Source organism: Ailuropoda melanoleuca, chromosome 15, assembly GCF_002007445.2.
Source record: "Ailuropoda melanoleuca isolate Jingjing chromosome 15, ASM200744v2, whole genome shotgun sequence".
NCBI lineage: Eukaryota > Metazoa > Chordata > Mammalia > Carnivora > Ursidae > Ailuropoda > Ailuropoda melanoleuca.
In genome coordinates, this window is record NC_048232.1 from 46,199,180 (window position 1) to 46,214,327 (window position 15,148).

At 39.1% G+C, this 15,148-nt stretch overlaps 1 long non-coding RNA gene across 3 annotated transcripts in view; it reads right to left on the reverse strand.

Moving 5' to 3' along the window:
* Positions 1-15,148, reverse strand: part of LOC109489051 — a 46,728-nt gene that overhangs the window by 9,394 nt on the left and 22,186 nt on the right. Inside the window, exons 2-4 of one of the 3 annotated variants that reach the window (XR_004620875.1) lie at positions 2,527-2,617; positions 1,512-1,609; positions 374-449 (exon numbers count right to left, since the gene is read on the reverse strand). This is a non-coding gene — a long non-coding RNA (uncharacterized LOC109489051). Of the gene's footprint in view, positions 1-304; positions 450-1,511; positions 1,610-2,526; positions 2,618-15,148 lie in introns of those variants that run through there. The other 2 variants (XR_002141977.2, XR_002141976.2) reach the window with 2 other exon arrangements.

Consider the following 15,148-nt stretch of genomic DNA (forward strand, 5'->3'; position numbering starts at 1 on the left):
TCTGTTTTGTTCTTCACTATGATTTACTGTATGCTAAAGGAGCTTGATATGGTATGGATTATTTTGCTGAAAGTATTTAAAAATATTTCTCATGGGGGCGCCTGGGTGGCACAGCGGTTAAGCGTCTGCCTTCAGCTCAGGGCGTGATACTGGCGTTATGGGATTGAGCCCCACATCAGGCTCCTCTGCTATGAGCCAGCTTCTTCCTCTCCCACTCCCCCTGCTTGTGTTCCCTCTCTTGCTGGCTGTCTCTATCTCTGTCAAATAAATAAATAAAATCTTAAAAAAAAATATTTCTCGTGATTTCCATACATTCTCCCCCCTTCTTTTGCATTGAAATTGAAATTGAAGAGAGAGTCCATGAATAAGTCACCATTATTAGAGTGGATAAAGCTTAGACTTCTTTACTGATGACTCTGCTACAGTGATAATTGTGAACTCAGTTGATTCTGGAAGAAAGAAAAACAAAAAAAAACAGCTGACACCCTTAATCCTTAATCCAAGCAACAGAGGGGGTCCCAATCATTGGTTTTCACCTTTGGGTATACATTGGAATCACCTGAACATCTTTTAAAAGAAATACTTGTGTCTGGGCTTTACTTCCAAGGGATTCCAATTTACCTGTTCTGGGGTAGAACCTGGGTGTTAGGACTTTTTAAGAGCTCTTGCTGCAAGCAACAGAGGGGGTCCCAGTCATTGGTTTTCACCTTTGGGTATACATTGGAATCACCTGAACATCTTTTAAAAGAAATACTTGTGTCTGGGCTTTACTTCCAAGGGATTCCAATTTACCTGTTCTGGGGTAGAACCTGGGTGTTAGGACTTTTTAAGAGCTCTTGCTGCACATGAGAATCACATAGGGTGTTTTTTGTTTTTTCAAGATTTTTTTTTAATTTTTTATTTATTTATTTATTTTTAAAGATTTTATTTATTTATTCGACAGAGATAGAGACAGCCAGCAGAGAGGGAACACAAGCAGGGGGAGTGGGAGAGGAAGAAGCAGGCTCATAGCAGAGGAGCCTGATGTGGGGCTCGATCCCCATAACGCCGGGATCACGCCCTGAGCCGAAGGCAGACGCTCAACCGCTGTGCCACCCAGGCGCCCCAAGATTTTTTTTTTAAAACTAATCTCTATACCAAGCCTGGGGCTCAGACTTAACAACCCCAAGATCAAGAGTTGCATGCTCCACCAACTGAGCCAGCCAGGTATAGGGCATTTTTAAAAACACCTGCCAAGTCCCCTCTCTAGACCAAGTAAATCAGAATATCTGAAGGTGAGGCTTATGCATAGATTATTTTTAGAAAGCTCTCTAGGTGATTCTAATTTTTTAAACAGGTTGAGAAATACTAAGTCAGGATGTTGTCCTAAAGCACTATACATAAAAAAAAGCTTCAAAAGAGTGGGGCTTTTCATTTTTATGCAAACAACTATTAGTAGCAGTGCTGTATGCTGTCTTTATGCAGTAATAGCTTCTAGTAATTATAGCGTGTCTTCTAGCTACATCACTTACCAGATCATTCCTCTGTCAGTTTTTGATGCAGCCTGTTTATCCTATAGCTGTTCCAACATGCCTTTTCTTTTTTCCTGGTGACTCATCCTCATGACATACTATGGAATAAAAATATTTATTGCAACCATCTTTGGGTTCGATAGAATCACCATACCATTAACAGGTTAGGGAAATGCTGCTTGACAAGCCTTTACTTGAAAATCTAGGGCTAGCTGTGTTTTGAAATCAGAATTTTCAGATTTTAGAAAACTAATAGAATACATATATTTTACTCAAACTCTCAAAAGAGTCTAAGATAGCAACCATTCTCAAATACACTAATATTTCTATGGTGAATGTATGAATAGCACCACTAAGTGTGATAACTGAAGACTATAAAGAGCCTCAGGTCAGGTCAGTTTTGTCACCAAATTTAGGAAGAAACTTCCTGATTTCAGAGCTTTTTTTGGATATGAGAATTATAGATAAGAAATTGTGGCTCTTTTTGCTTTAATCTTAACTGTATTTTGTTGTAACATCCTTTGTAATTGGATATTTAACTAGTTCAATCTATTCTTCCTCTTTACTGAGTGAACGATTTATTTTAAAAACACTTTCATAGAATTCCATGTAACAGTATAATAAAACAATATGTACTGCCTACTTCGGCAGCCTAAAGGTGTACGTACCATTTCTTAAAACACTGTTACGCAGTGGAGGAGGGGAAGATGTATGTGGCTCAAGGCTTTTGAAGCTTTTGAAAGAGACCTGAAGACTCAAAGGAGTGGCATTTGAGGACTCATCAAATGGAGGTACCAGGAGAACAATGACTTGATAAAATCAGTCATTCCATTCTTAGCTTTTCTCATTACTTGGGTTATGCATGCCTCAGCCAAGGTGCGTATATCTCTTTCTTGTTTCTAACTCCTATATATGTAAGATCCTGGCTTCGGAAATGCCAACCCCATCCCGATTAGATCAAGACCTAGTACAGAGAAATCATGCAAGATGAGATATCATAAACTTTGCCTCATACCTGTAGTAGTAACAGATGCTCCCTGTTACACACAGTAGGTATACTGGATGGAGCCCAATCATCTGATGTCCCTGGTGTTTCATCTGCTACTCTGATATCACAATGAAAAAAAAAGTGTTGTAGCCATCAAATTTCAGGTGAATTGCACATGCTTTAAAGATGAAAACACAATTATGCAGCTAAATTATTTAATCTCCCAATGGAGTATCTGTTGTTGTAATTCCAAATGGTCCTGAATATTTTAAAAATACATAGATGTTCTATATATATATATATTTGTTAAATTAAGTCGTTTGACTGTAATCAGTGTTTCCTTTAAGAGTCACTGAAAGTTGATAAACAGGAACATTTTTCTGGAGAAAAATCAAAAATAAAAAACCAGTTTAGCTACCTGAATTTCTGAGGGCTGTGATGATTCCAACATTTCTCAATCATGTGATGTGCTATTAATGGTTTGGGAACTAGTAAGTCAGGAAATGATAGTAAGGGCAGTCTCCTAAAATTGTTTTCTCTGCCAAGACTAGACATGTTAACTCTTGTTCATTACCCCTTCAATATTTATTTTATACATGTGGCAGCTCTTTTTATGTTTGGTTATTTTTTTCTTTTTTTTTTTTTAAGGCATCTCTACTCCCAGTGTTACACTTGAACTCTCAACCCCAAGACCAAGAGTCACATGCTCCACTGACTGAGCCAGCCACGTGCCCCAGATTTATTTTATTTTTTTATTAATATTTACTTATGTAATACACTGAATCTATTAATTTTTTAAAAGATTTTTTAAATTTTTATTTCAGAGAGAAAGAGACAAAGAGATGGTGCATACACGCAAAAGTGGGGGGAGGAACAGAGGGAGAGGGAGAAGCAGACTCCTTGCTCAGTGGGGAGACAGACATGGGCTGGATCCCAGGACCTGGAGAGCCTGACCTGAGCCAAAATCAGACACTTAACCAAGTGAGCCACCCAGGTGCCCTTACGCTGAATCTATTCTTTTAAAAATATTAGAATATTAGAGATAAAGCTAAAATATCCTTTTGGCTTCACAACCCCCTCAATAAACCAAACCTTCTACCTTCCCCAAAATAACTACTGTTAGAAATTTGAGATATATTCTACACAATAATTTTTTGGGTGTATTTTTAAATCTTTTTTTTTTTTTAAGATTTTATTTATTCGCCAGAGAGAGAGAGCGCATGTGCACAAGCAGGGGGAGCAGCAGGCAGAGGGAGAAACAGACTCTCCACTGAGCAGGGTGCCTGATGTGGAGCTCAATCCAGGACCCCGGGATCATGACCTGAGCTGAAGGCAGACGCTCAACTGACTAAGCCACCCGGGTATCCGTGTTTTGGGTGTATTTTAACACACATTCTTTTTAATCAATGAAATTTTGTTATAATTAATACCATCATTTTGTTGCTTTAAGTTGGATGCCTACACTCAAGAAAAATTTATTAAGGAAAAAAAGTTAGAAGGATGTATACCAAAATATTAATATGTTCTTTCTAAAATTTCTACAAATGTGTTTCTTTTACAAATCAAGAAAATACTCAAACAAAATAATATCTGAAAATTACCCCACTTCCCCATCCACCCCTCCGCATCGTTTTAAATGGTCTTCTTTTCCTTTATAAACTGCCTTATTAGCAATCAATTAAAAGAATAAAATGGAGGTGGCTGGGTGGCTCAGTCGGTTAAGCGTCTACCTTCAGCTCAGGTCATGATCCCAGGATCCTGGGATTGAGTCCTCATGAGGCTCCCTGCTCAGCGGGGAGCCTGTTTCTCCCTCTCCCTTTGTCCCCCCACCCTGCTTGTGCTCTCTCTCTCTTTTTCAAGTAAATGAATAAAATCTTAAAAAAAACACAACTTCTTTTTGAGATTCCCTATCTTGAAGCCTGAGGCAATAGTGTAATCCAATCGTTAAAGGCTTTAACTTTAGGGGCTCCTGGGTGGCTCAGTCTCTACCAAATAAAATCTTTAAAAAAAGAATAAAATGGGAGTTGAGTATAACATAATGAAAAGTAACAGTGGATACTCAAAGCAATACTTGAATACCTTCACTTTTGGATTGTTGCAGAAATTAATATAAGTATCACATATCTGTACCTGTGGCATATTTTACGTGTGGTGTTTTTTTTTTTTCAAATTTTTCAAATTTTGATCTTAGCTGTTTGCATTTGGCGTTAAGATGGCAAACACCTTTGACAAAATTCTCAACACGTTGTCATAGAATTCTAGGATAAAGAGCCTTAAGGAATATTCTCAGCTCATTGCCCAGATTGAAGTTAAATAATATGTATACCATTTCATATGAGTGAGTGTATCGTTTTCTAACACAAATGCCTCCCTACCTTTGCACACACAGTCCTTTCTGCCTGGAACTCCTTCCCCCTCTCTTCCCTTACTGATAACTTCAAACACTGGCTTAGTGGCACTTCCTCCAAGAATCTTCTCAGGCTGAATTAGGTATCTCCATAGACATTCTACACTTTAACTGCAGCAGTTACACACAATGAACAATTATTGATTCAGCATATTAATACTTAACCTTTTTCTTCAAACTACTGGTCTCCCTATTGTTAAGAACTATGTACATGTTCTTAGAAATGCACATGTAGAAAGGGCTCTAAACATTTCTTTGGGACTAAATATAGTTTCTGGGGCTAGAATAATAATAGGGATTCTGTTATTTTCTCTTAATCTCATCAGGCTACAATGTTTTGAATAGCGATACTGTATAAGATTAGGGGCATCTAGGTGGCTCAGGCCGTTAAGCATCCGACTCTTGATTTTGGCTCAGGTCATGATTTCAGGGTCCTGGGACTGAGCCCTCCGTTAGGGTCCCCACTCAGTGGGGAGTCTACTCATCTTCCTCTCCCTTTGCCCCTCCCCCTGCTTGCATGCTTTCTCTCAAATAAATCTTTAAAAAAATAAAAAATAATAAAAATGAAAAAAAAACAAAACTGGTGATACCATATAGGACTACCAGAGAATAAACTCACTGGCACTAGATGTGGTAGATATAGGTCCCCACATTTCTGTTGTGATCATCTGTGTAATGTTGCATGTAATAACTCAATTATAATTTGATAAAATTTGATCCTGAAGTTGATCTTTATAATGGACTAATATATTATTGAACAAGATTAATTCCTCATTTTTTTCCATAAAGTGGGGCACTAAATGGTGTCCAAACACTAACCATCCTCAAGTGTGTTTCCTCAGTGATTAACAAGCAGCTTCTCTTTCAGTTATATAACCTGTACTCTGGCATATATCAAAAGATATTTTGAAATAACCGTTTTTTCTCAATTTTAAAGTAATATATTCATTACATAAAATTTAAAAAATAAGAAAAAGGTGTAGAAGGGAAAAAAGATTTCATAATCCTGCTCAAAGACAGGATTATTATTTTAGCATATTTAGTATTTTAGGAATGAAAGAAAATACCTAAATCCTTTTGTGTGTCTTGGTGCAGAAGAAACCATGACTGTTGAAGGGGTCTGGTCCCAGGCATAACATTCTGTTTTGTTTCTCACTATTTGATGTCCTGTCTAACACCTGAGCAGTGAAATAATGTGATGGAGGGTTTAAGGGGCACCTGGGTGGCTCAGTCAGTTAAGCGTCTCCCTTCTGGTCAGGTCATGATTCCAGAGTCCTGGGATTGAGCTCCATGTCGGGCTCCCTGCTCAGTGGGGAGTCTGCTTCTCCCACTCCCTCTGCCTGCCGCTACCCCTGCTTGTGCTCTCTCTCTCTGTGTGTGTCAAATAAATGAATAATCTTAAAAAACCTGAGTTTTCACTTCTAGTCACCCAAAAACATTCATTTGGTGCTTCTATGCCCTGTGTTCTGAAGCTGGTGAATCAAAGATGAATAAGACAAGGACTTTGCACTTCTGATAAGTGTGGGGAAGACAAATGTGTATAACTACCATGAACAAATATGATGTGTCTACTGTGATTTTTTTAAAGTGACTTTATTTTTGCCTTCTGTTGCCCCTTTAAACTTCCCATAACCTTATATAAAAACTCCAACAAGCCCTTGACATTTCTCCTGTTCTTAGAAACTAGAGGGAGAGTAGGTTGGTGAATTGTGAGAGAACAGAAAACCGTGTTCCCCTTTCCTACTGTAGGCTTCCAGCCTGAAGCAAGTTCAAGCTGAAGGTGGGGAGAAGGCTAAGTTAAACTTGATTTTTTTTTTTTTTTTTGCTTTTGTTTTTAACCCAGGTTTGGCTATTCTAAATGCTGAATTGAGACTGTTGTTAAATTGAAGTTTTGCTGATACTGGTTGTTATGGACTGAACTTTGTATGCCCCCAAAATTCACATTTTAAATCCTAACCTGCAATGTGATGGCATCGGGAGATGGGGATTTGGGGAGGTGATTAGGTCATGAGAAGGGTGCCTGCATGAATGGAATTAGTGCCCTTATAAAAGAGACCCCAGAGAGCTCTCTCACCCTCTCTGCCACGTAAGAAACAAGAAAATGGCCATCTGCAACCCAGACGAGAGCCCTCCCCAGAACCAGACCTTGCTGGTACTGCAGACGTTCAGCCTCCAGAACTGTGAGATAGAAGTTTCTGATTACAAATCACCCAGTCTGTGGTACTTCCTCACAGGAGTCTGAATAGATTAAGACACTGGTGTAGAAATGGGGAGGGAGACAGAGGCAGGAAGAAGAGAGGTATGTGAAGGTCGTTTTGGTTGTGCAGGCATGGCAGATGGCTAAAGCTGGTGTTACTGGATGAGTTTGGTAGATAGAAGGTTAAGGCTGGTGTTAGCTTATGGGGTGCTTTTGTGGGTTCTTTGGAGGTTTCCTGCTGAGACCCTCTTTAACAGTTCTTACACCAGCAGATGCATCTCTGGTTCAAGTGGCTGCCTGGATCAGCTATCCATTAATGCAAACCATCCCAAACTTAGTGGGTTAAAGCAAAAACCATTTACTTGCATATAGTTTTGTGGCTGGCAATTTGGGTTGGGATCAGCTGGGAAATTCTATTCCACGTGATGTCAGCTGGGCCCACTCAGGTTTGCAGTGAGTTGACAGGCCAGTTGGGGGACTAGTCAGCAAGGCCTCGTTTGTATGTCTGGCACTTGATGCTGACTCTTGGCTGGGCTTCTGTACATAACCTGTCTGGCATCCTCCAGGGTGTGTTTCTTTACGTGATGACACAAGTGTTCCAAGAAAGCAACAGTAGCAGCTGCATGTTTCTCTTACTGCCTGGCCTCAAAAGTCTCATGATGTCATTTCTGCTAGTCATTAGTCAAAAAAGTCAAAAGGCCAGTACAATTCAAGGGGTGGGGAAATGTACTCCACCTCTTCATTGAAGGATTAGTTATATCATAGAGGAGAAAGGTGATAGAGAGGTGTGATGCACTGGGGGCCATTATTCTAACAATCTACCACTCTTACTTCCTCAGTTCCTGGCTATCTAGCCTCTTTCTGCTGAGATATTCTCACCTCTCAGGCAGCACTACTGGACAGGCTCAAGACAACCTCATGATAGGGTTGCACCAGATAACCTACATTAGCTCCATGGGAAAAATCTCTTGCTTTCAGCACCCCTGCAAGTGCTGGCCAGCTTCAGTGCAGCAGCTCCTCTCTGGCTTTAGCAGCAAGGAGAGAGTCAGGCATTTTTGCCCTTCGGAATCCCTGGTAGGAGGTTCTTAACTTTCTTAGGCATGAGCCAGACACTAGTCATCTCTCTGTCAACCAAAGGAAACACTCTCCAAAGGTATACTTGAAATCCCCTCCCCAGCTGGGGGATTCAGCCCAGCTATTACTCACTTAAATAAACCCTTCATTACTCTCCCCTCTGGCCTCACTTTACAACTGTGGTCTGGCTGAGCAGCCCAAGAGATGTGCAACAAGTTTTCAAGTTCTCAATGGAAGACTGTGTGTGGTAACCTCGCTTCGGTCTCCTGATGTCTATCATTCGACCATCTCCAGTGAAACAGCAGTTTGAGTCATTCCCAACCTAACACAGTGAGGACTCTGCCACTAGCTGCTTGGGTGATCTAGGAAGACCTGGCAGAGAGTATTAATTTAAGTGGGACATAAAAAGATAAAAAGAGGAGTAAAAGTTTGCCAAGTCAAGGTGCTCCCTTCTAGAAGGTATAACACATCGAAAGACTGAGTTTTGAATGGGTATGACTTCTGAGGGGGGAAGAAAAAGTTCACTGTGACTAGAGATTAGGTGGAGGGCAGTTGTATAAAATGAAGCCAAAGAGATAGGTTGAGATCCATTTGTAAAGAACTCTAATACTAGCTGTATGATCTTGGCGCAAAAAAACAATACTCATCTCTCTGTATGGAAAATGGGGTTCATATGCATATTTTCTATTCCACCATATTGTTGATATCAAATGAATCAGTATATGTGAAAAGCCTTTAGAGAAAACATGTAGGAGGCAGAATAGTAGTCCCCAGAAGATGTCCATGTTCCAGACCCTGGAACCTGTGACTATATACCTCACATGACAAAGGGGACTCACAGATGTGTTTAAGGTTAAGAACCTTGAGGTGGGGAGATTATCCTGGATTGTCCAAGTAGGTCCAATTTAATTATATGAACCCTTAAAAATGGAGACCCTTTCCTGGCTGTGGTGAAAGAAAGAGATGTGCCAACAGTCAAAGAAGAGTCAGAGAGAGATGCCGGTTTTTAACATGGAGGAAAAGGAAGGAGGCTATAAGCCAAAGAATATGGGCAGCCTGTAGAAGCTGGAAAAGGCAAGGAAACATATTCTTTCCTAGAGCCTCCAGAAAGGAATGCAAGCCTACTGACACCTTAATTTTAGGACCGCTGCCCTCAAGAGCAATATATCTAAGGCAGTATATCTGTGTTGTTTTAAGCCATTAAATTGGTGATCATTTGTTTCAGCAGCCACAGAAAACTAATAGACCATGTCAGCTTTGAGAGGCAGCACAATGCAGCCACAGGCTCTGGAGCCAGAACAGTCGCCTGGGTTCAAATCCTAGTTCTACCACTCACTAGCTGCATGACCCTATTTGCTTAACCTCTCTGTGCTTCAGGTTCCTCACCCATAAAATGAGGCTATTAATAGCACCTAGCTCATGAAGTTGTGAGAATCAAATAAGTCATCTAACATATTTAGCACAGTTTCTAGTATATATTGAGCAGTCAGTTGTTCTCATGTCCATAAGGACATGTCTGTGGTGCCATGTAACTGCAAGGTGCTTCTGCTCTTTTCTATTTGTTGTTATTGCTATTATTCTATGAAAAAGATAATATGAGTGGGTTGTGCTCATGTAATTCACTTTGCAAGAGGTAAGATTTTTTTTCATATCAAGCTATTTTAACCAAAACCTCATTCTTAACCTTTCAGTACCACTGTTCTCCTAATGAGATAATGGGTGCTTACTATTAGGCACAAGGCTCCCTAGGCTCTTTGGCCTTATCAGCAGTTCTTGCCCTACACATATTTCATGTATCCAGGTCATCTGGACTATTACTAGTCCCAGAATATATCCTGTACTTTCTAGTATCTCCACATTATTCCATACCAGAGGGTTCTGGCAGAAAGTTCACTGGCACCTGTGAGAAGACATATGTACTTTCACATTAAGGATTAGATCCTCAAGTGATAGGAATATGATTAAAAGACCTCTGTGTCCACTTGACAAATCCCTTCTTTCACTTAATTCCCACCCCATCCCCACAGCCAAATACCCTTAGAGCCTCTGAGGGAAGAAACGAGATATTACAAGTAGGTGGTGCTCTGTAATTGTCTAGATCACCATAGTCTCTGCTCGGCTTCTCTTGGGTGGAAGAAGGGAAAAATCGACTGGCTTGAGAGGAAACATAGTCTTAAACCATCTTCATGTCATGCTTGCTGGCCTACTGTCCCTAAGAGCTGGCTGGGTTTCACCAATTTTGCATAATTAATTAAACAGGTTAAAATGTGCTCCTGGTAGATTTTCTCACTACCCATCTTCCACCACCAGATCTGTGTGCCCCTAATTGTCATCGGGGTGACTAAGGTGCCCTTTGTTGCTGTGCAATTCAGAATGCAGCCTTCAAGAGATACAAATGCTCTTATAATTGGCATCGTAGAACAAAAGAAAAGATAAACTTTTACACAAAGGAGTTAGAAACTTATTACACAAAACAGCTTGGTTTTAGTTTTTTAACTTATTTTGGAATGTTCAAACACAAAGTAAACAGAATGAGTCCTGATGTATCTATCACTTAGCTTCAACAATTAACCAATGTTCTGCCATTCTTGTTTTACCTATACTACCACTCATTCCCAGTCCTCACTTGATATTTTATGGTACTATTTTTTGAGGCAAATGTTTCCACATTGAAATACACAAGTATTTTTAATTGTACAACTCTGACAAATGACACACCCGTGTGAAGCACACCCCTAGCAAGATATAGAACATTTCCATCACCCTAGAAATTCCCTTGTGTCATTTCCTGTCAATCCCTCCCCTTCCCAGAGGTAATAACCAGAGATTAGTTTGCCTGTTCTAGAACAGCATATAAATAGAATACAGTATGTCCTCATTCACGTCTGGCTTTTTTTTTTTCTTTTTTCATTATAATATCTGAGCTTCATCTAATGGTTGCATGTATAAGTCATTTCTTCTCATTTCTAGAAAGTATTCCATTGTATATTGTCGTAAACAACCTCCAAGACGGCTCTTGATTTAGTCCCCTTCCACATGGAATAGAGCTAGTCTGTGCTACCAATAGGATTTTGAGAAATGACAGTATGTGACTTCTGAAGCTAGGTCATAAAAGACATTATAATTTCTACCTTGCTTTCTTTTGGATCATTCATTCTGGGGAAAGCCAGCTTCCATGTCATAAAAATACTTAAGCAACCAGTGTAGAAGCCCATGTGGGGAGAAACTGAGGCTTCCTGTCAACAACCAGCACCATGTGATACAAATCCTCTTGTCAAGTCTTCTACCTGGCCAAATTCTTAACTGCAATTTTATGAGGGATTAAGTCAGAACCATCCAGCTAAGATGCTCTTGAGTTCCTGACCCACAGTAACTGTGCTCATGAGAGATGTCCCTCTGTAGTTTTCCTTTCTTAATAATGTTTTTGTCTGATTTGGTATTAAGGTAATATTGGCCTTAAAGAGTAAGGTGAAGTGTGACTTTTGCTTCTATTTTTTATAACATTGTAGAGAACAGGTATCTTTTGTACCTTAAATGGTTAGTAATATTCACCAGTGAAACCATCTGTGCCTGGTGCTTTCTGTCTTGGAAAGTTATTAATCACTAATTCAGTTTCTTTAATAGATAAGCTTATTCAGATACATCTTTTTGTGTGAGTTTTAGTATATTGTGTCTTTCAAGGAATTAGTTGATTTTATCTAAGTTTTCAAATTTGTGGAAATGGTTGTTTATAATATTCCTTTATTATCCTTTTAGTGTCCATGAGATTGGTAGTGATGACACCTCTTTCCTTCCTGATATTAGTAATTTATATTTTCTCTTTTCTCTTTTTAATTTCTGTTCTTTCTTCTTGGTTAGCCTGACAAGGGGTTTTCCAGTTTTATTGATCTTTCAAAGAACAAACTTTTTGTTTTGTTAATTTTCTCTATTGTTTTTCTGTTTTTAGTTTCATTAATTTCTGATCTAATTTTTATTATTTCCTTTCTTCTGCTTTAATTTGCTCTGAATTATTTTGTTCTTCTTTTTCTAAAACTCTCCTAAATTGAAAGCTCGGACTATTGATCTTTTTTTTTTTTCTAAAATGCATTTCAGGGGCACCTGGGTGGCTCAATCGGTTAAGTGTCTGCCTTTGGCTCAGGTCATGATCCCGAGGTCCTGGGATCAAGCCCTGAATTGGGCTCCCTGTTCAGTGGGGAGCCTGCTTCCTCTCCCACTCCCCCTGCTTGTGCTCATGCTCACTCTCTCTCTGTCAAATAAATAAAATCTTTAAAAATAAATAAACAAATTAAATAAATAAAATGTATTTGAATGCTATAAATTTCCATCTAACCACTACTTTCACGGCAACCCACAACTTTGGATAGGTTGTATTTTAATTTTTACTTATTATAAAACATTTTTTAAATATTATTTTTTATTATGAAATTAAGTTCTACATCCAATGTGGAGCTTGAAATCATGACCCTGAGATCAAGAGTTGCATGCTCTACCAACTGAGCCAGCCAGGCTCCCCTTAAAATATTTTTTTAATTCCTGTTGAGACTTATTTTTTGACACATGTACAATTTAGAAGTGTATCATTTAATCTCCAAATATGTTGGGATTTTCCAGCTATCTTTGTTATTGATTTCTAGTTTAATTATCTTGTGGTCTAAAAGCAAACTTTGTATGAGGTCTGTTCTTTTAAATTTGTTAATGGGTGCTTTATGGCCCAGAATGTGGTCTATCTTGGTGAATGGTTCATGTGAACTTGAGAAGAATGTGTATTTTGCTTTTGTTGGACGAAGTAGTCTATAAATGTTAATCATATTCAGTTGATTGATGGTGCTCTTCAGTTCTACTCTATCCTTACTGATTTTTTCCTTGTTGGATCTGTCAATTACTGATAGGTATTGAAGTATCGCACTCTAATAGTGGATATATCTATTTCTCCGTGCAGTTCTATCAGTCTTTGCCTCACATATTTTCAAGCTCACTAATTCTTCCTTCAGCCAGGTCCAGTCTACTGATGATTCCCATCAAAAGCACTTCATTTCTGTTACTTTTTCATTTCTAGCATTTCCTTTTGATTCTTCCTTAGGATATCCATCTCTCTGCTTACATTACTCAACTGTTTTTCCATATTGCCCATTTTTTTTCTTTAGAGCCCTTAGTATATTAATTAGTTATTTTAACTTCCTCATCTCATAATTCCAAAATCTTTACCATATCTGAATCTGGTTCTGATGCTTGTTTTGTCTCTTAAGACTGGTTTTTGCCTGTTAGCATGCCTTGTAATTTTTTGTTGAAAGCTGGACATGATATACCAGGTATAGGCCTTAGTGTGAGGTTTTATGTTTACCTGCTAGGAGTTGGGCTGTATTTAATGTTTGCTTTGCTGTGGTGTCAGAGGCTAAAATTTCCTCTAGGGTCCTTGTTTTTGTCTCCCCTGTTGTCTTTGGGTATTTCTAGAAGAGGAATGTAAGAATAGAGTCTGAGGCTTGCAGTTCTTTTAGCTTTATTCTCCTATTATTATGCAGGAAACCTATTGATGAGGTGGCACAGTGTGGGAGAAGTTTTCTATAATCCTATAATTAAGTGTCAGTCTTTCAGTGAGCCTGAGAAAGGCTAGAGGAGGCTGGAGTTGGGTATTTCCCTTCCCCCAGGTAGGTTAGGCTTTGGAAAACCCCAGGCAGTTGGGCTCTGGTAAAATTGTTTTCCTTGAGGGAAAACTTTGTTAAGGATAACTGAGAGCTCTTTAGCACTCTAAAAATGATTACTTTTGGGGCACCAGGGTGGCTCAGTTGGTTGAGAGGATGCCTTTGGCTCAGGTCATGATCCCAGGAGGCTCAGGTCATGCTCTCAGGGTCCTGGGATCGAGCCCTGCATCAGGCTCCCTGCTCAGCAGAGAGCCTGCTTCTCCCTCTTCCTCTGCCTGCTGCTCTGCCTGCTTGTGCTCTCTCTCTCTGTCAAATAAATAAATAATCTTTAAAAAAATTAAAAATAAAAATGATTACTTTCCCCCTTCCCCTGGAGGGATTTTTCTTTGATCCTTACAGTGAAAACTAGGTATAGCTCTTAGAGGTAAAATTCAGGAAAGTGTAGGTGCCTTCTTAATTCTGGGCACCTTAGGAGTTTTTAACTCAAGCTGGTCTGCAATGCGTTTTCCAACAATTTGTTAGTTACAGTTTAAAGTTTTCCTACTGGCTGGTGATGGGTATTAAGGAGGGCACGTATTGCATGGTACACTGGGTGTTATACTCAAGTAATGAATCTTGGAACTTTACATAAAAAACTAGGGATGTACTGTATGGTGACTGACATAATAAAAAATTATTATTAAAAATAAAAAATAAAAATAAAGTTTTCCTACTAATACTGGCTCCAGCTGCTGGCTTTTGCTCCTGGGCTTCTGCTCCCCATAAACTATGATTCTCTGTCTGTCTCTCAGTTTTCAGGGCAGCAGTTTGCCCTGTGACTTCAGTTCTCTGCTACATCTAAGAAGAGTTGTTGATTTCAATTTCTTCAGCTTTTTTCTTGTTGTTAGGTTGGAAGTGATGACTTCCAAGCTCTTTACATGTCAGATAAGAATCAGAAGTCAACAATGTGATTTCAGTGTTAACCATTTATGAACTGTGTGATAATGAGCCTCATTTTCTCATCTGTGAATAATACCTACTTTGCAAAGTTGCAGAGATTTGGGGTTTATGCATGCAAAGCACTTAGCATGCTATAGGAATTGAATGAGCGTTGCTTTATTATTGGTAGATGGCACACTTTTCTGAGGAACTGGGCACATTCCAAATAGTAATCTAATCTGGACTAAGGATTAGCAACCTTTCACAATGATTAAACAAAGCCTTTATTATTCACTTCTGCTTTCACTTGAAAACTGAAACTCAGTTCAGTTTTCAGTATCTTCTAACACTCACTTTATATTATCATTCAGTAAAAATCATTTTTCTGAATGATGAGTGTATTAAATCTTCATT